Raw genomic sequence first — 17,721 nt, forward strand, 5'->3', positions numbered from 1 at the left:
CTTTTCTATATTATTTGGGCGACGAAAAGCTATTTGCACCGCTATGCTTGCTATGGGAAGACCGCGTTATTACATATCAGTCATAACATTTTGGCACTTGCTTTAGTGTAACCTTTGCAATCTGGTACCCTTAGCATCTCCCTTATCTTTACACATCTGGGACTGTGATTGGGTATAATGGGTCTTCACTGTCCTCTTACTCTTTCTTTCCTTTCCATCCGCCCCAGCAATGAGATGTCGAACGGGACATCTCCTCCTTAGCACACGCGTCACACCAAACGCGCAGAGGGCACACAAAAAGCAGCGTCTGCCTCGCTTCGATTTTCTGATAGCTTGTACAAGCCCAAATTGAGAAGCATCTTATATTGCTGCTCTGGCTAGCAATACTGATGAAACACTCGGCTCTGACGTGAGTGAGCAGCAGTGAGCCGAGCTGAATCTATCCATTTCTTGCCCTGCAAGCAGTATGTTGCTGTCGATCAGCTGAGGGGAATACATCGTAGTTTAGATGATCAGGAATAGTACACCCAAACATGATTAGCGAACTTGCAATTTTCTAGACTCACTCCCCTGCTGAAACAACCAATGCTCTGGAGTACCTTTTTAGATATCTCGCGCGATTGCATCCTGAGATGCATCGGAGCTCCTTGCGTCCCTGCGACGATTTCAATAATTAGGTCCATACGCCCGAGGCTAGCAAAACAGGGTCTAGAAAAGTCTCACAAAAACGAGGTATTACAATAACGTTCCGACCATACTGCTACGACCAATGTATTCACAAGTGTCCCTAGTGGTAAGGCGTCCATAATTTACGCTGAAAACGAAGTCATTTAGTATGCTTCTTTTAGAGCATATAACCAGAGTGTATAGGAATATCCTAAACAAGCGCGTTATCGACGAGTCTACGAAACCGTGCGCAGAGAGCGAACGACCAAACAGATGAAAGTGCCCTATCTACAGCACGTCTAAGAACACATTTGAGCTCTTCCTCATCACATGAAGTCCTCTTCGTGTGTTTCTTTCTTTGCACAGGTAACACAGACACATTTCTCTTCTAAGCGCTTGCATTAGTGCAGCGCAGAGGATAAGGGACGCTCGAATGCGCACTTTTCTGACTCTTCGTTATGGACCTTTCTGCCTCGGTGCGCCATAGAGCTCTTTTTGAATGTCAGTCAATAGACGAAAGAACAGCCTCCCAGATCTCAGAACTGCATTTAGCATATATCAAAAAAGGTTAAAAAAGGTACATCCAGATTGTGTTCAGTAATACATGCGTGTGGGTGAGAGAAAATGTAAGGCATAACTCATCGTTTTGGTTGTAGCTAATCCATTTAATATGTTTTTTAAGTGCGAAAATCCGAACTGAAAACTATAATCATTGGTGCTCAGTTTCATCCCAGATCATCCTATCCTCCTTCCAATATTAATTCTGTCGGTAGCCGCTAAGTAGCACCCACGATAATCCAAACTGCAGCACCACGATATAATATAACCTAACATGTTTGTGCGCGACACAGTAGTTCAGCATTTTTCGAGTTGATTATTTAAAGCGATAACATGAAACTTATCCGAGGGAGCGACTGTCATGAGCGGCTCCCTTTAACGATCAGCGATGGTCCTGTCTCCCTGCAGCTCCCAGATCAGGGAGAAGACTTCCTGAAGACAGTCAAACGTAAAGATATGCCTACAACGTGTCATCACTCCCACTTCAGAGGACAGACACAGAACAGGCTCTAGACCAAGTGAAAAAGAAGATCGGAGGCCGCGAAGTGGCGAGCGCGACTGAGCGATGAACATAAGTACATTAAGTCTTCTGAGTTGAGAAACAGACTCCTCACAGGTCCCCAACTGGCATCTTCATTAAATAGTACCCGCAGTAGCTTGTTTGTGCTGTCCTCTGAAGGGAGTAGTACACACCATTGTAGGAAATCTTCAATTTCTTAGCAATTTCTCACATGGAATAGCCTTCATTTCTAAGAACAAGAATAGACTGTCGAGTTTCAGATGAACATTCTCTTTTTCTGGCCATTTTGAGCATTTAATTGACCTCACAAATGTGATGCTCTAGAAACTCAATCTGCTCAAAGGAAGGTCAGTTTTGTAGCTTCTGTTACGAGCTAAACTGTTTTCAGATGTGTGAACATGATTGCACAAGGGTTTTCTAATCATCAATTAGTCTTCTAAGCTAATGAGCAAACACATTGTACCATTAGAACACTGTATAGCTACTGCTATACTTTCCAGCCATCGTCTGGAAAGTATAGCAGTTAAAGTTGCTACTTGAGAAAATAATTAACCATAGAGATAAAAATAGCCCTGTGAATCAAATTATAAATTGTATTTGGAATAAAAATGAGAGAACTAGGGGTGCTAAAAAACACATCCTTCAAAGACAGATATTTACATGGGAATGTGGCATATCATTAATTGACATATTACTGATCTTGCTGGTTTTTATTCTACTTTACTTCTATAAATTGCAGGATCTTCTTTACTTTATCTTTGCCAGAATATTTAAACTTTAAAAGCCTTGCCCTCATAATTTGCAAGTTAATTTATTTATAAAGAAAATATAAATGCTGCTTAAGCTAATTCAAATGAAATTAAAAGTAAAATAAGTAGCCAACCTTATCACTGTCTGTAACCTACTAACACGGTAAGGAAAGCATCAGACGAGCTACCAGAGAAACTAACGTTACGTTTCCCCATTTTAAAATTTAACAAACATGGTTACTCATCCTACTGATCAGCTCTCTTCACTGTTTCCTTTTCAGGTGCTGCATCATAACAGTGGTGCTTCCGTGCCATTTCAATTTGTTTTTACAAAAGTTGCATGTTACGACTTGTCTCGCTTTACAAAGCGCAGGCTGTCTGCGAATTGAGACCCAGCTTGCGTTTGCGGTATCGGTCATTAGAACAGTTGACGTTATTGCCTTTTGAAAACAGTCTTTGCTCACCTGCGGCGCTGGCTCGCTCTGCCGATTTTTTTTTTTTCTTCCCCTGTTTCAATCAAGTGGCAGTGATGACGACGGCGGCGGATGACACATTAATCGCGCGACACAACTAATCCATGATGAAATTCGTTGCCAACGCTTTTAAAAGTCGATTTTTATCGATTCGTTGTTGCAGCCCTAGTGGAGATACATCAGCAAGAACTGCAAAAGTAGGCTGATAAGCTTACAAGTGTGAAAAGTTACTCTGACAGCGAAGAAGGGGAAATTGGCATGTCTGATTTAGCGTAGCTGTTTAATTCAGAAACAGAGGATGATGACTTTGATGGGTTTGATTAATACTTTGTAATAAATACTTGAATAAAGCACAATCATACTCAGTTTTGCTCCTGCTCTATTTTTCTACCTGAAAACTTAATTCAACAGCAGCCTCTGGGCCGGGTCGCCTCCTTGCGGTTCACCGCAGCGGCTGGTAGGTGTTTTTCATCTAAATAATCTAAACTGCAGGCACCAGGATAATAAAAGCGAACATATTCTGTCGGCAGGTTTCAGGATTTTAAGTTAATTTATGCGTCAATAAACTGTTTCAGTGGAGTGATCACAGCGCTGTCATCAGTGATGTGTCTGTCTCACGGCCAGCTCCCAGGTTTGATTAATACTTTGTAATAAATACACCTTGCAGCTATATTTGCTGTGATCAGTGGGAATAAAGTAGTTTTAATATGTTTTTAAGTGAGAAAATCCACCTGAAAATGTAATCATTGCAATCAGTTCATCCAGATTATCATCCTGCCCTCTAATATTAGTTCTGTCGGAGCCGCTCAGACCCCCACATACAGTAGGAATCCCATTCAGCAGCAGCCTCTGGGCCGGGTCGCCTCCATGTTCACCGTGGCGGCTGGCAGGTGTTTTTCATCTAAATAATCTAAACTGCAGGCACCAGGATAATAAAAGCGAACATATTCTGACGGCAGGAGTGATCACAGCGCTCTGTGTCATCAGCGATGTGTCTGTCTCACGGCCAGCTCCCAGGTTTGATTAATACTTTGTAATAAATACATGAATAAAGCACAATCATACTCAGTTTAGCTCCCGCTCTATTTTTAAATACGCATTTAAGTTTAGTAGAGGACATGTACCGGTATATAAAAAACGCTCCTATAATCCGGTGCGCCTTATGTGTGTGTTAACTACAGAAATGGCACACATAACTGAGACTGCGCCTTTTAGTACGGTGCGCCTTATGGTCGTGAACATACGGTAGCAAGATGCTAAGCATTAGCTATGATTAGCTAACTTTTCTGATGTCATAAAATACATGTTATGGGGCAATTTCCTCATGATGACAATGATTTCTCTTCCTGAAATCCTTTGAAATTACTTCTCACAGATTAGATGGCCAGTATTTTATTTTTAAAGTTGGAATAACAACAACCAAAAATTAGGGAAGACAGTGGGCTCTAACATGGCATCAACAAAAAATTGTTTATTTTTCATGTACCCTCCCTGTTTCAACCAAGAACCTCTAAATTTTGAAGAAAAAAAGGCTTCTTTATTTGCAGTAGATAGAGTCTAAAAATAGGTTAAATATGGGGATTTTAACATGGCACTGTTTGCCCAACAATGGGCTTTATAGATTTATTTCCACCTGCTAATCCTCCTCTTTACTGTGAGCTGCATAAAAATGAGCATCTGTACCTTTCTGACAAATGAATTTATATTTATTTTAAAAGGAACTGATGGGTAACAATTTTTCTTCTTTTTTAAGTTTAATAAATGTGTTCTAATTGAAAAATTGTGCGAGATTATGTTACTTTAATTCAAGAATTACTTCAGCAACTTTACAGGAGTGAAAGCAAATATGTCTATATCTATAAATCTTTACAGTAGTAAGCATATTATTTCCACAACTACAGGGTGATTTTTAAAGCACTTCATTTCCATGAGGATTATTCAGCTTCTCACAAAATAATCACTTCTCAATACTGAGAGGCACAGTGTGCAAAGTGCTGCTCGCCAGTCAAAGAGGATAATGAAAGAAAAATGAGATGGAAGACAGTAATGGGAATGTCTCAGGGAATAGAAGAGGGAGAGGAAGGTTCACTGTCTTTGAACGAAGATGACAAACCCGTATTTATCTTCAGATTACCTGCAGCTGCTCTGATGGTGCCTTCTTTTTAAAAAGCCTTAAAAAAGGTTCAGTTTATGCAAAGCTCATCCCTGCACTGCATGGGACGGTACTAAGCAGGGTCCAATTCAGCACGGCAAACACAATCAATCGGCATAATGAATTTAGCACAAAGTTTACAAAGGGAGCAGTTTTGTTTCCTATCACCTTTTTTAAAATCAGTGATCAAACTGTCAGTGAATTCATGTTTGCAGTAATCGGTCTCCGCCAGTTACGTGACATTTGTTGCTAAGACGCCATTTTAGGTGGAAAAGGCATAGTGTAAACAACTGCAGCATAGCTAAACGAAGGACTAAAGGCCCGTTTACATAGCAGCCTGTCCAAGATAAGTCATTACAGTTAACATAAGCCTGAAAACATGGGCGGATTTAGGAAAATCGGTCTCCGCCAGTTACGTGACATTTGTTGCTAAGACGCCATTTTAGGTGGAAAAAGGCGTAGTGTACCGCACCCGAGGTAAACAATTGACGTCACTTGCCGGAGACCGATTAGTATTCTCCTTTTGATTGATGCTTAGTGCTGTAAATCAATCAGCCTCCATTTTGCCTCCAGCACTTAAAACTGAGCCAATCCTACACTGGACAGGAAAATGAAACTCAGCTGGTCGAAACAGAATTATTTAAAAAACAGATTTTTCTTTACCTCACTGCAGTCGATCCTGTTTGATACTAAGGAGTTTTAGGACTCCCCAGGAGAGGAGAAGCATTCCCAAACCTTCCCCTCCAGAGGTGGGAACCACAGATTTAAAGGGGTCTTAGAATGCAAAACTGAGTTTACATCATCATAGTAACAATATTTCAGTTGGTGAAATGGACATACAGAGAAGTTCAAACCCCATCAACACCTCCTTTCTCTTCAAATCTCACAATTCTAAACTTCCACCATAAAACTGGAGAATCCAGGACCGAATTGATGTAAACTCGGGTATGTTGCCTTATTTGGTTCTGGCCAGTACTTTTGACATAGAGACCAGCCCACTGGTTCATGACCCAAGAACATGAGTAGAGGTAGATGGAAGATACCAGTTTAGCTGTTTAGCCTACAGTTGGGTTTACTTCTACAAGAATTACAAAGCAGGCAGTGTTTCTATTGATAATGAGCCAAAGTCATGGGTGTAAATGCAGTGTTCCAGGCTGCACAGAGGAAGGGGAAATGTTTCAGTCTTCCCAAGGATCCAAAGACTCCACAGGCATGAATTATTTTTGTCTGTCAGAAGATCCCTGCAAAGTTTAAAGCTCAGCTGTTCATTTGTGCATTTTACCGAAGACAGCTTTCTAAATCTTGGATGATTCAAAGCAGGATTTGCTAAACCTCTTTTACTGAAACAAGGGGCTTTTCTGACCGTAAGGCCATCAGAACTGCAAGCTGGAAGTATGATTCTGTCACTAAGCTGTTAATAGCAATGCTAGCATATCTATGAGGACCAGATCAGGGTTTCTGAAAAGAAGGACTGCTGGGCCGCTGACTGGACCAGACCTCAGCAAAGAGCCAAGAGCAGCCCGTCCTCAGCCGGAGGAGGGGGGCTGGGGTGGCGGGAAGCACGGGGCCGAGTACCCAGTGTGTCTCAACTACGTGCTGCACTGTAGTCGACCAAAATCCCGGACGATTTTGAAACGTCTGGTCACCCTACCATATCAACAATTTTAAGTTTCAGTGAGTGAGTGCTTGTTGCTATGATGAGTCTTTGCTCAGCAGCTTTGCTCGTTGTAAACCAACCAATCAGCGCGCAGCTCATCTAAATATTCATGAGCATACCATAAAAGGAAGAAAACCTGTCGTTTCATTCTAGGGCTTTTAACCAGGCTTGCATTAGGGCTCATAGAACAGCAAATATGCCATTTTCAGCCCAACCAATGTTACACACCCTATTCAGAGACCTTAAGGACCAAATACCCTATAGAATCATTCTATGGTCTCTCTAACAACAGTTCATTCTACTGGAGTGTAGCTATCTCAGTAGAAGGGTGAGTGGGAGGGCTCTGAGGGTTCTACAGGAAACCACAACTACAGCAGCTTATGATCTACTTTCTACTGCAGCCCCATTTGGTACTCACTCGACTCATCGTCATTATCATCACTTGAGGAAAAGTCTTCATAACGAACTAAGTCTTAGATTTGGTGATGACGGGGGAAAGGTTGAAAGAGAAGGAAATGCGCCTCTTTCTTCTCAGGCGTCCCACCGCTGGGGGTGTGGAAGAGAACCACAACAGGCTTTGGTTAAGTCAAGCTGCTATGATCATACGTAGATTTGTCCCAGAACTATTGGCTTTTTCACCTTATCTTACCTCTTTTAGGTATCAAATTCTTCATAAATTTAAAACAAACACATATTCAACAGATTTCTGTCATTCTCTAAATGTGGGCTTTAAATCCCATCCATCCATCCATCCATCCATCCATCCATCCATCCATCCATCCATCCATCCATCCATCCATCCATCCATGGATACAAACCAGTGATGTTAATCTAAACAAAATGTGGTTAATTTCTGGGGGGCGGTTCCATTTATGTATTTGTTAAATTTATTTTGGTCACTTTTCTGGTCACTTTAGTTTATTCTTTGTCAGTATTTAATAACATAACTCAGGTCTCTTAAGTTATTTTTCTTTAAAACAATTCTGTTATGGTTAAAAAAGTTGGTTAAATAAAGATTTAATTAGAAGTCTGTGTTTGTGTTCTTTATTATAATTAAATCATTTAGCAATATCATAAAATGTCCAGGCAGAGCTGCACATAAAATATGGTTTTAAATTTTTTCAATATTTATCGATATCGATCAATATGCATTTTTTTTTATCGATAAGCTTTTTTTCTATATCGCCCAGCCCTATGTAGAAAGGGGTGATTCAATGCGGTATTCGGCAACCTTTACTTCAAAACTCTAAAAAAAAGTTAAATAGATAAAAATCAAAAAAGTGTGCCGTACCCTCAATTTAGCACATCATGTGTGGCGGAAACCGGACAGCAAATAACCCCCATCACCACAATGACTGCTATGAAACAAGGTGACAGCAGCATCCTATGCCAAAAGACTCAAAGCTGTAGCTGGAGGGAAGAGCAGCAGCTTTGCAAATTGTCTAATCTGGGACGCTAAGCAAAAAACATCATGAACTGCATAATGTATCCTACCAACTTAGTTCTGTTCTGCTTTGTGTCGCTCTATGATCTAAGTTTGTGGTTTTAAAACGGCAAAATATGGGAAAGTTTTAGCTGTATGATGGAGGTTTCTAAACCAAAGCACTATATGATTTAAAGATATTTTAAATGATGAGTAAAAGACATTAAATCAGCTTTGAGATCTGAAACAACATCAGATCTAAACCAGATGATAGGACAAACACTCGCCATCGCTGTCTTTCTGGCTGATGGTTACCATGGACACGGACTTTGTGAGGGGAAGGGTCATCGACGGACAGCTGCTTCTTAGCGGCCAATACCGCCTTAATTTCTGAGCCATGAAACACAAAGTTTACAACAGATCAGCTGCACGGCAGAGTTAAAGAGCAGACAAACAGGTACAAAGGTAGGCGGTGATGATGAAGCTGGAAACAGGAACGATAATCAAAAAAGGGAAACTGCATGTTTGATTTGTGACAGACAATAAAGATTAATAATTCTCACTAAAGGTTCTCCACCTTGTTTAGAAAATCTACTTCTGTTTAGATTAATTCCTCTACATTGCAAAAATTATCTATAAATAAATAAAAAATTCATGTCTAAAGTGTATTTCCCCCTCATTTTAGTAGATAAAAAAGATGATTTGCCAATGGAATGAGTATTTTAACTCTTAAAATAGGATAATTACATAATATGCACTTGCAATAAGACAATACATTTGTTTTTTTTTTATATTAAGTGTAAATTGTCTACTTCCATTGGCAAAGTGGCTCAATTACCTCCTCAGTTCAAGAAAAAAAGCACTTATTTTGAGAAAAAAAAATTTGATTTCAATGTTTCAATCTGAGTTGTTGGGTGTTGCGTCCGTCTGTTTTTCTGCGGACCTGTACATGAAGTCTGTCGTCGTCCTCCCGCTCCTCTTGCTCCTCCGTCAGAGACACCAGGGAACCTCTATCATCACTGTTCTGTCGGGGCATCCTCGAATGCTCCAGGATGCAGGGCTCTTGGATGGTGGAGCCTCTCAGCTCTTCCTGGATCCCACTGAGCCCTTCCAAGCTGTAGCTGCAGACAAACAGTAAAGCATAAAACTGTGCTGCAGACATCCTCCCATAGCTCCATCTGAACTATTTGTCACATTTTTCTGGACTAGTACAATTGTTTGCTGCAACGAGATACACCATAATGCATGCACACACCTGTTGGCAGACACACACGCTCACACTCACAAAGCTAGCTCTGCACAGTGTTTAGTCAGCTGAGTTATCGCTGGCCCCTGGAGCAGATTTACAACTGAAGCAGCAGCAAATAACTTCCAACATCAGCATCAGCACAGAGAGCCCCGCCATCTGTGATTTACAACCCCAATTACACCGATCTATGACTGGGAATAAGAGGCCCTGAAAAATCCAAAGCAATGATTATGGCGAGGAAAACTACAGCTACATTTCAGAATGAGCTATGCTAGCAAGCTGCAGCTCAGTCTGCTCCAGGACGGGCTCCCCGACGCTTGGAGGCTCCCGCAGTAAATCTCTCCTTTCTTTCTCCGGCCTCTGGGGTAGTTTAGCTCCAAAGTTATCCAGCAAATCATCAGTCCAACACTTTCAAGCATCACTAACTGAGGCCGAGCTAAAAGAATCATCATCAGTGACCAGCCTGCCGCGGCACTCAGCAATCCTTAAGGCAGGCGGCTGTATGTGCCATATTAAAACCTCCTCTTGGCGCTACGCACTCACCCTGCAGGGCCACCGTATGAATGCTATAATATTGCTGTGAATTTATTTCCGTCTAGTCTTATTTAGCTTAATTAGCCACAGACCAACATAGATAAGGATATTTCTAACTTTTAACCCGTTCAAACTCTATTATAAAGTATTGTTGAAGCTCCTATTTATTCAGATCTGATCATATTTTTTTCAGTTTCACTGTTAAATCATCCAGAATAAATGTTAGGGAGCAGTAATAACCATCAAGCTAATTACAGATGTATCCAACTAGATTCAAATATAACTCAGCAACTTCCCTAAATCAGCACTACTGAGATTTTATTGCTTTAGAGATTTTCTGTCTCTTGTTCTGACTGAGGCATCTAATAATTCAAACAATAATAGCAGGATTGAGGTAACATGTGTGAAATAGATGTAAAGAGGTGGTTCTAATGTTCTGTTTACATCAGTATCACTGACATTAAGGCAGATTAGTTTAACTGTGTGATTTCCACTTTCCTGTAGGAGATCTTGGTCTCTATGAAACAATCAGAGGGTCTGGAAATGGTTCAGTATAAATGTTAATAATCAAATAGCTGCTGGAAGCATGGAATTATACAGTAACTGTGATCAACAATGAACTCAATGACAAAATTATAATTTCAGGTCAAGAACAACAGGATGGTACTAATGTGACTGCAGGGTCAGACTAACCTGGAACATTTTTTCTAGAGGGGTGAGTTCACTAAATCTGGAAGTAATCAGGATCAATAGTTTGTAGAAGAGATGATTTTGCTGTTTGACACTGATAAAGCCTTAAATGGCCAAGCTCCATCTTATATCAGAGATCTGATTGTTCCTTATGTTCCTAACAGAGCACTTCGCTCTCAATCTGCAGGTTTACTAGTGGTTCCTAGAATTTCTAAAAGTAGAATGGGAGGCAGATCTTTTAGTTATCAGGCTCCTCTCCTGTGGAACCAACTACCAGTTTTAGTCCGTGAGGCAGACACCCTGTCTACTTTTAAGGCTAGACTTAAAACTTTCCTTTTTGATAAAGCTTATAGTTAGAGTGGCTCAGGTTATCCTGAGCTATCTCTATAGTTATGCTGCTATAGGCTTAGACTGCTGGAGGACATAGGGACCCCCATTTCATCATTCTGCTTCATTCTATCTCTATTCTCCCACTCTGCAGAATCTGTTAGTTCAATCTCTAACCTTCTGCTCTCTCTGCTTTTCCTCAGAGTAGCTTTGCCTCGTCTGTTCCTGTTTGGCTGTGATGTCATCCTGGAAAGAAACATCAGTTTTGCTGCTTCTATCAACACCCTTGTTTATAGATGTTGGAGATCGGCCTGTTTTCCAGTGTGGTCCTGTTTCTCTGACCGTGACTGAGTGGATGTGCTCTCTTCGTCCTCTGGCATGGGAGCTGGCTCGGAGCTCGTCTGCCTGGCTGTGTGTTTCCTGGACGGGGCCGCCTTTTACAGCTGCTTTTTGTATCTCTGCTTCTGTCTCCTTGAACCCCAGTCGGCCTCAGCAGATGGCCGCTCACACTGAGCCTGGTTCTGCTGGAGGTTTCTTCCTGTTAAAAGGGAGTTTTTCCTCTCCACTGTCGCTACAAGCATGCTTAGTGTGGGGGATTGTATTTGAGTCAATGAGTCAATGCAATTAACTGGTTTTCCTTAGATAGAAAACTTTGTATCAATTTGACTGTATGATCTGGTTGAACTGTAAAGTGCCTTGAGATGACATGTGTTGTGAATTTGGCGCTATATAAATAAACTGAATTGAATTGAATTGAATTCAGGAAAGGTTTCTACATTTTTCCTTTAAAAACCTTTGTTTGGTTCTGTTGTTCAATCAGGTCCTGTCTAGACCTAAACATCTTTGATCTGGGTTCAAATCCTTTGGCTCCTCAGAACCTACCATGACAGTAGTATCAGCGGCACCAGGATGAAGTCCAGTCATCTGAGAGTTTTCCTTCTATCCAGCAGCTTTTGCCATTAAGCATCAAAGACTTTATTTCACTGTTTTCAGTTGTTGATTCAGATTTAGTTTCACATTCAAAAACAAACATCCATCATGAATAAATTTAGGAGGAAATGGAAAAAAAACATGTTGGTAGTTGTAGAAAGTTAGTTTCTATTCTTAAGAAATGTATTTCCCCATGCTTAGCTTTCATGTTTACATGAAACTTAAACATTGTGTGTCTAATGTTGTTTCTTAGGGGTTATCAAATCGGTTTACCCCCACCTTTCTTTGGGACTGTGTCCAGAGCCTGAACAGGGAAAATATCTGAACAACTGTTGTTTTAACCAAGAAATCTGACTGGAGTTTTACTGATTGATTCTGCCACAAAACAAGAAAGCCTGGTTGCATTGAACTTGCATTCCTAAAAATAAATAAAATAGGAAATTTAGGGTTATTTCTTTTGTAAATACTGAAATGCTTCAACATTATTGCAGCTACAAAATTTATATTGCAAGCACGAAGTTTAGCTATTTTTTCATACAGGTTAACATTTTGTCATTTTAAAGTGAGCAAAAGATTTTGTTCAATGGATTTATGTGTTTTAATAATTTCTTACTTTTTTTAAAGCTTGCTTTGACAACGTGTGAGATGTTTCATTGTAAAATTCTTTTCTTTCTTGTATTATCGTCAGTAATTGAGTTATCTTATTCTTATATATATAGCTGGCTAAAGCAGTACATAAGGAGAAAGAAAAATCATGTAATGTAATAATATCAAATTTTGGCTAATTCATAATCTGTTATGTATTTTAGATTTTCAACTTTGATAAAGACATAAGTGTGTTCATGTGGCTTTAAAGACCTATTTAGTTTTTCTTTGCTTTTCTTTAAATAAATTTGGTTTATTTTATAAAACAAAAGTTTTCATCAGTTTTAAAGGATTCTGCTGTAATTTTTGTTAGAATGTGATTTAAATTGCTGTAAGAAATAAGGAGCTTAGTTATGATTTAAAAAAATAAGTAAAATAAGTTCCCCTTGATGTTGCCACTCCTTCAACAAAACATCTGTACATATTTATGCCAATGTCTCTGTTTGAACCATAAGATCTGCCTTTGTAAGTATTTAGCCTCAATTTCTTTTTGTATTTTCTATGTTTCATATTTTTTGTTATAATTGTTGTTGGCATTATACACCTTGCCCAGGGACAGCAGTTGAAAACTAGCTTCATAGCTAATACTGACACATTTTTGGAAATGTTCATTAATGTGTACTGTACCTGACAAATAAACGCATAAATAAAATAAGTCCACTGCATAAATCATTACAGATGCCACCACAGTGTGGTTCAAAGTTTTTACAGTTTCCTGAAATCTTTGAAAGACCACACTCTCCTCATTTGATGGCAGTGACGTCCTGTGAAGTTTATGACTGGTGAGGCTCTGAATCCTGTAGTGCCAGAAGCACAATTATATAAAAATAAAAAAAGAGAGTATATTTTACCTTTGCCTTGTGGTTGGAAAAAAAATGTATCTCCTATTAATTCCCTTTTACATATATTCATGTAGGTATATGTATACAGATTTATGAGTGCTGAGTTTTATTCATTCGGCCTCAGAGCTCCAAGGCCACAACAAGTCTAAGAGAGAGGGGCTTTTTATCCTATTTTGAGTTTTGGCCATAATATTAGAAAGTTCTCAAAACATTTAGAGTCTTTCTTCTTCTATTTGTTTTTTGTAGAGATGTGTTTTGACACAGACACAACCTTCAGCATTTCCATCATTGTAAGTAAGGAAGATAAACTCTAGCTAGATCAGAACAGGGCTGATTACCGTGCAATAAGGGCTGTATGATGTCTTGTTCTCTATTTGCAAAGATGTAATAAAATGCAGACTGAGTGAAATCCATAAACCTCTGTATACTCCTCCACCCCACCCCAACAGCCCTAGTTTGCAGAATTTAACATAGTTAAAATGATTCGGGTTAAATCCTGCTAATTTGCACCATCTGCTGCTCAAAATTATACTGCATTAAATGCATTGAGAGCAAGGGATTGTGGGACATTCTAAAAACTGTCATGATCGGTTTAGAAATAAACCCACATGCAGAACACCACTGAGACTTGGTAAAAGGTTTAACAGAGTTTATTAAAGTTTCACACAAACAAGACAAGATTCAGGTTTTGGTCCGGGCAGGATTCTCTGGCGTCTGCAGAGACGGATAGTTGGTTAGCTGGGCTCGAGGGCTTCTCTCGAGAGACTGGTTTCCTAGGAGCGAGAAGACAGAGGCAATTAGAATAAGGTTTCTCTAGGAAGATAACTATTATTAAATTCAGAGGCTCAGGTTCGCTAACCAAACTTGGCTAACACTGCGGCGTCGAAGCAAGGTCTGGCAGCTGCTTATAAAGGCCGGTCTCCTGATGAGCTGATGAGCGTCAGCTGTGCTGGAGGGCTCCAGCCCAGGAGGATCCACAGCGCACTCTGCTGGAGAAGGTGGAGAATCTCCAGATCCCAACAGTACCCCTCTCTCAACGACCGCCTCTTGGCGGTCCCGAGGAAGTGGACGGGAGGGAACTCTCATACTCCTCGATCAATGACGGATCGAGGATGTATGAGCCAGGAAGCCAGGAACCCAGGAACGGTCCTCCGGACCATAGCCCTCCCAGTCGACGAGGTACTGCCATCCGCGACCTCGCCGACGGGAGTCCACGATCCGGCGAACTGTGTATGCCGGATGACCGTCGATGTCCAGGGCGGGAGGAGGGGAGTCGGATAGTGGGCACAAAGGACTGGAAATGACAGGTTTCAACTGGGAGACATGGAATGTGGGGTGGATGCGAAGGGAAGGAGGCAGATGTAGGCGGACAGCAGAGGGATTGAGGATTCGATCCACCTTGTAAGGACCAATGAACCTCGGGGAAAGCTTTCTGGACATACCTTTCAGAGGTATGTCCCGGGTCGACAGCCAAACCTCTTGGCCAGGGGTGAAGTTGGGAGCCAGACGTCTTCTAGAGTCCGCAAACCTCTTGGTTGAGACAGAGGAACGGGTGAGGGTGGTGATGGTCTCCTTCCAAATACGTTGGGAACGACGGATGTGATGATGGACAGATCTTACAGATATCTCTCTCTCGTCTGCAGGAAAGAGTGGAGGCTGATAACCTAGAGACACTTGGAAGGGAGACAAACCAGTGGAGGCAGCTCTGAGAGAGTTGTGTGCATACTCAATCCAGGTTAAAAATTGACTCCAGTCGGAAGGATTATTTGAGGTCAGGCAGCGGAGAGCGGACTCGAGTTGCTGGTTCATCCTCTCCATCTGCCCGTTAGATTGAGGATGGTAACCTGAAGTTAAGGAGGATTTGCAGTTTAGAGCCGAACAGAAAGCTCTCCAGACCTGAGAGATGAACTGGGGACCACAATCTGAGAGGATTTCCTGAGGGATACCATGGAGGCGAAAAACATGCTTTACCAGAAGCTGAGCCGTCTGGAATGCAGTAGGGAGCTTTCTGAGGGGAATCAGATGACAAGCCTTGGAGAATCGATCAACTATGGTTAGAATTGTAGTCATACCTCGAGAAATCGGAAGACCAGTGACAAAATCAACGGCGATATGCGACCAGGGACGGGTTGGAACCGGTAGAGGATGTAACAGGCCAGAAGGTGGTTGGTGAGAGGTCTTATTTCGAGCGCAGATGGGACAAGCCAGCACGTACTCCTTAACGTCCTTATGTAAGGACGGCCACCAAAATCGCCTGCTTATGAGGGCGATGGTTCTGCTTACTCCAGGATGGGCCGAAAATTTTGCTGCGTGCATCCACTGGATGAGGCGGGATCTGATGGAAGAAGGAACATACATTTTATTTGGAGGACCATTACCAGGGCAGAGTTGATCAAATCAGTGATCTCCCAGGAAACGGCTCCTACAGTGCATGAGGCGGGAAGAACAGGTTCTGGTGCCTCAGGTTGATCGGACGAATACAGACGAGAGAGAGAGTCGGGCTTGACGTTTTTGGAACCAGGTCTGTATGAAATGATGAGATTAAACAGAGAGAAGGATAAAGACCACCTTGAATGCCGTGAATTGAACCTTTTGGCTGACTGAATATAGGCGAGGTTCTTGTGGTCTGTCCAAACCAGTACTGGATGCTCAGCCCCCTCGAGCCAGTGTCTCCATTCCTCCAGGGCGAGCTTAATGGCCAGAAGTTCTCGATCTCCAATGTCATAATTTTGCTCGGCTGGAGAGAGTCTGCGTGAATAGAAAGCACAAGGATGAGTTTTATGATCAGAATCAGACTTCTGAGACAACACAGCTCCAACACCGGAATCAGATGCATCAACCTCGAGGATGAACTGCTTCGTTGGATCTGGCTGAACCAAAAAGGGAGCGCTGGAAAAGAGTTTCTTTAATTTATTAAAGGCCTCTTCAGCTTCAGGAGTCCATTGAAAAGTTCTCTTAACAGAAGTAAGAGCTGTGAGAGGTAGGGCTGTCTGGCTATAATTTTTGATGAATCTCCTGTAGAAGTTTGCAAAACCGAGGAATCTCTGAAGTTGCTTGCGGTTTTCAGGTGTAGGCCATTCCAGAACTGCCTTTATCTTGTCCTCTGATGGCCTCACCTGCCCACCCTCGAGCACAAACTCTAGGAAAGTGACAGATTTTTGATGAAATTCACATTTTTCGGCTTTCACAAAAAGCTTATTCTCCACCAGTCTCTGAAGGACTAAACAAACATGTTTTTTGTGATCAGAGAGGTTCTTGGAGTAAATCAAAATGTCATCGATGTAAACAAAAACAAAAATGTTCAAAAAGTCTCTGAGGACGTCATTAACCAGAGCTTGGAAACAGGCAGGAGCATTAGTGAGACCAAAAGGCATGACCAGATACTCGAATTGCCCTAAGGGGGTCTTAAAGGCTGTTTTCCACTCATCCCCTTCCCTTATTCTGAGGAGGTGGTAGGCGTTTCTCAGATCGAGTTTGGTAAACACTGTAGCACCTTGTACAGGTTCAAAAGCAGAGGCCAGTAATGGTAAAGGATACTTATTTTTCATAGTGATCTGATTTAAACCTCTGTAATCTATACAGGGGCGCAGGGAACCATCCTTTTTTCCCACAAAGAAAAAACCAGAACCGAGAGGGGATGAAGATGGACGAATTATTCCAGCAGTCAGGGATTCGTTAATGTATTTTTCCATAGTCTCTCGTTCAGGTTTGGAAATGTTATACAGCCTGCTGCTGGGAAGAGGGGCTCAAGGTAATAGATCATTGGCGCAGTCATATGGTCTGTGATGTGGAAGAGACGTAGCACTGACCTTACTGAAAACTGGAGCCAGATCATGATACTCAGGGGGAACAGAAGTAGGGTCAGGAGAGTCCATCTCCCCCCTACCTGTAGGGGACTGAATAGTAGGAGCCGCAGAACGAAGACAGGATTCGTGACAGGAAGTTGACCAGGATTCAATGTGGCATTCAGCCCAGTTGATGTGGGGGTTATGACGTTCCAGCTATTCGAATCCTAACACCAGGGGGGAACAAGCTGAAGGAAAAACAAAAAAAGTTAGCATTTCCCGATGGTTTCCAGAGATCAACAGTTCCAAAGGTTGTGTCTGATGAGTAACTTGATGTAATTTCTTTCCATCGATGGCAGAGACTCGGAGGGGTTTGATTAAAGGAACAGTCTCAATCTTTAGCTGCTGGACCAGTTCAGAATCAATTAGGTTTCTTTCACACCCTGAATCGATGAATGCTGACAGGGTGAGATTGTGGTTATCAAAAAACAGAGTAGCTGGTAACAACAAATGAGGAGTTT

The 17,721-nt window shown here is 41.6% G+C and overlaps 1 long non-coding RNA gene across 1 annotated transcript; it reads left to right on the plus strand.

The window, feature by feature from the left end:
• The first annotated feature begins 10,587 nt into the window (after positions 1-10,587).
• LOC119781227 lies at positions 10,588-12,068 on the plus strand. Its single transcript, XR_005280510.1, has 2 exons — positions 10,588-10,696; positions 11,819-12,068. It is a non-coding gene; the product is annotated as an uncharacterized LOC119781227 (long non-coding RNA).
• Positions 12,069-17,721: the final 5,653 nt, after the last annotated feature.

This window comes from Cyprinodon tularosa, unplaced genomic scaffold (assembly GCF_016077235.1).
Source record: "Cyprinodon tularosa strain WSP-4 unplaced genomic scaffold, ASM1607723v1 ctg1729, whole genome shotgun sequence".
Lineage (NCBI taxonomy): Eukaryota > Metazoa > Chordata > Actinopteri > Cyprinodontiformes > Cyprinodontidae > Cyprinodon > Cyprinodon tularosa.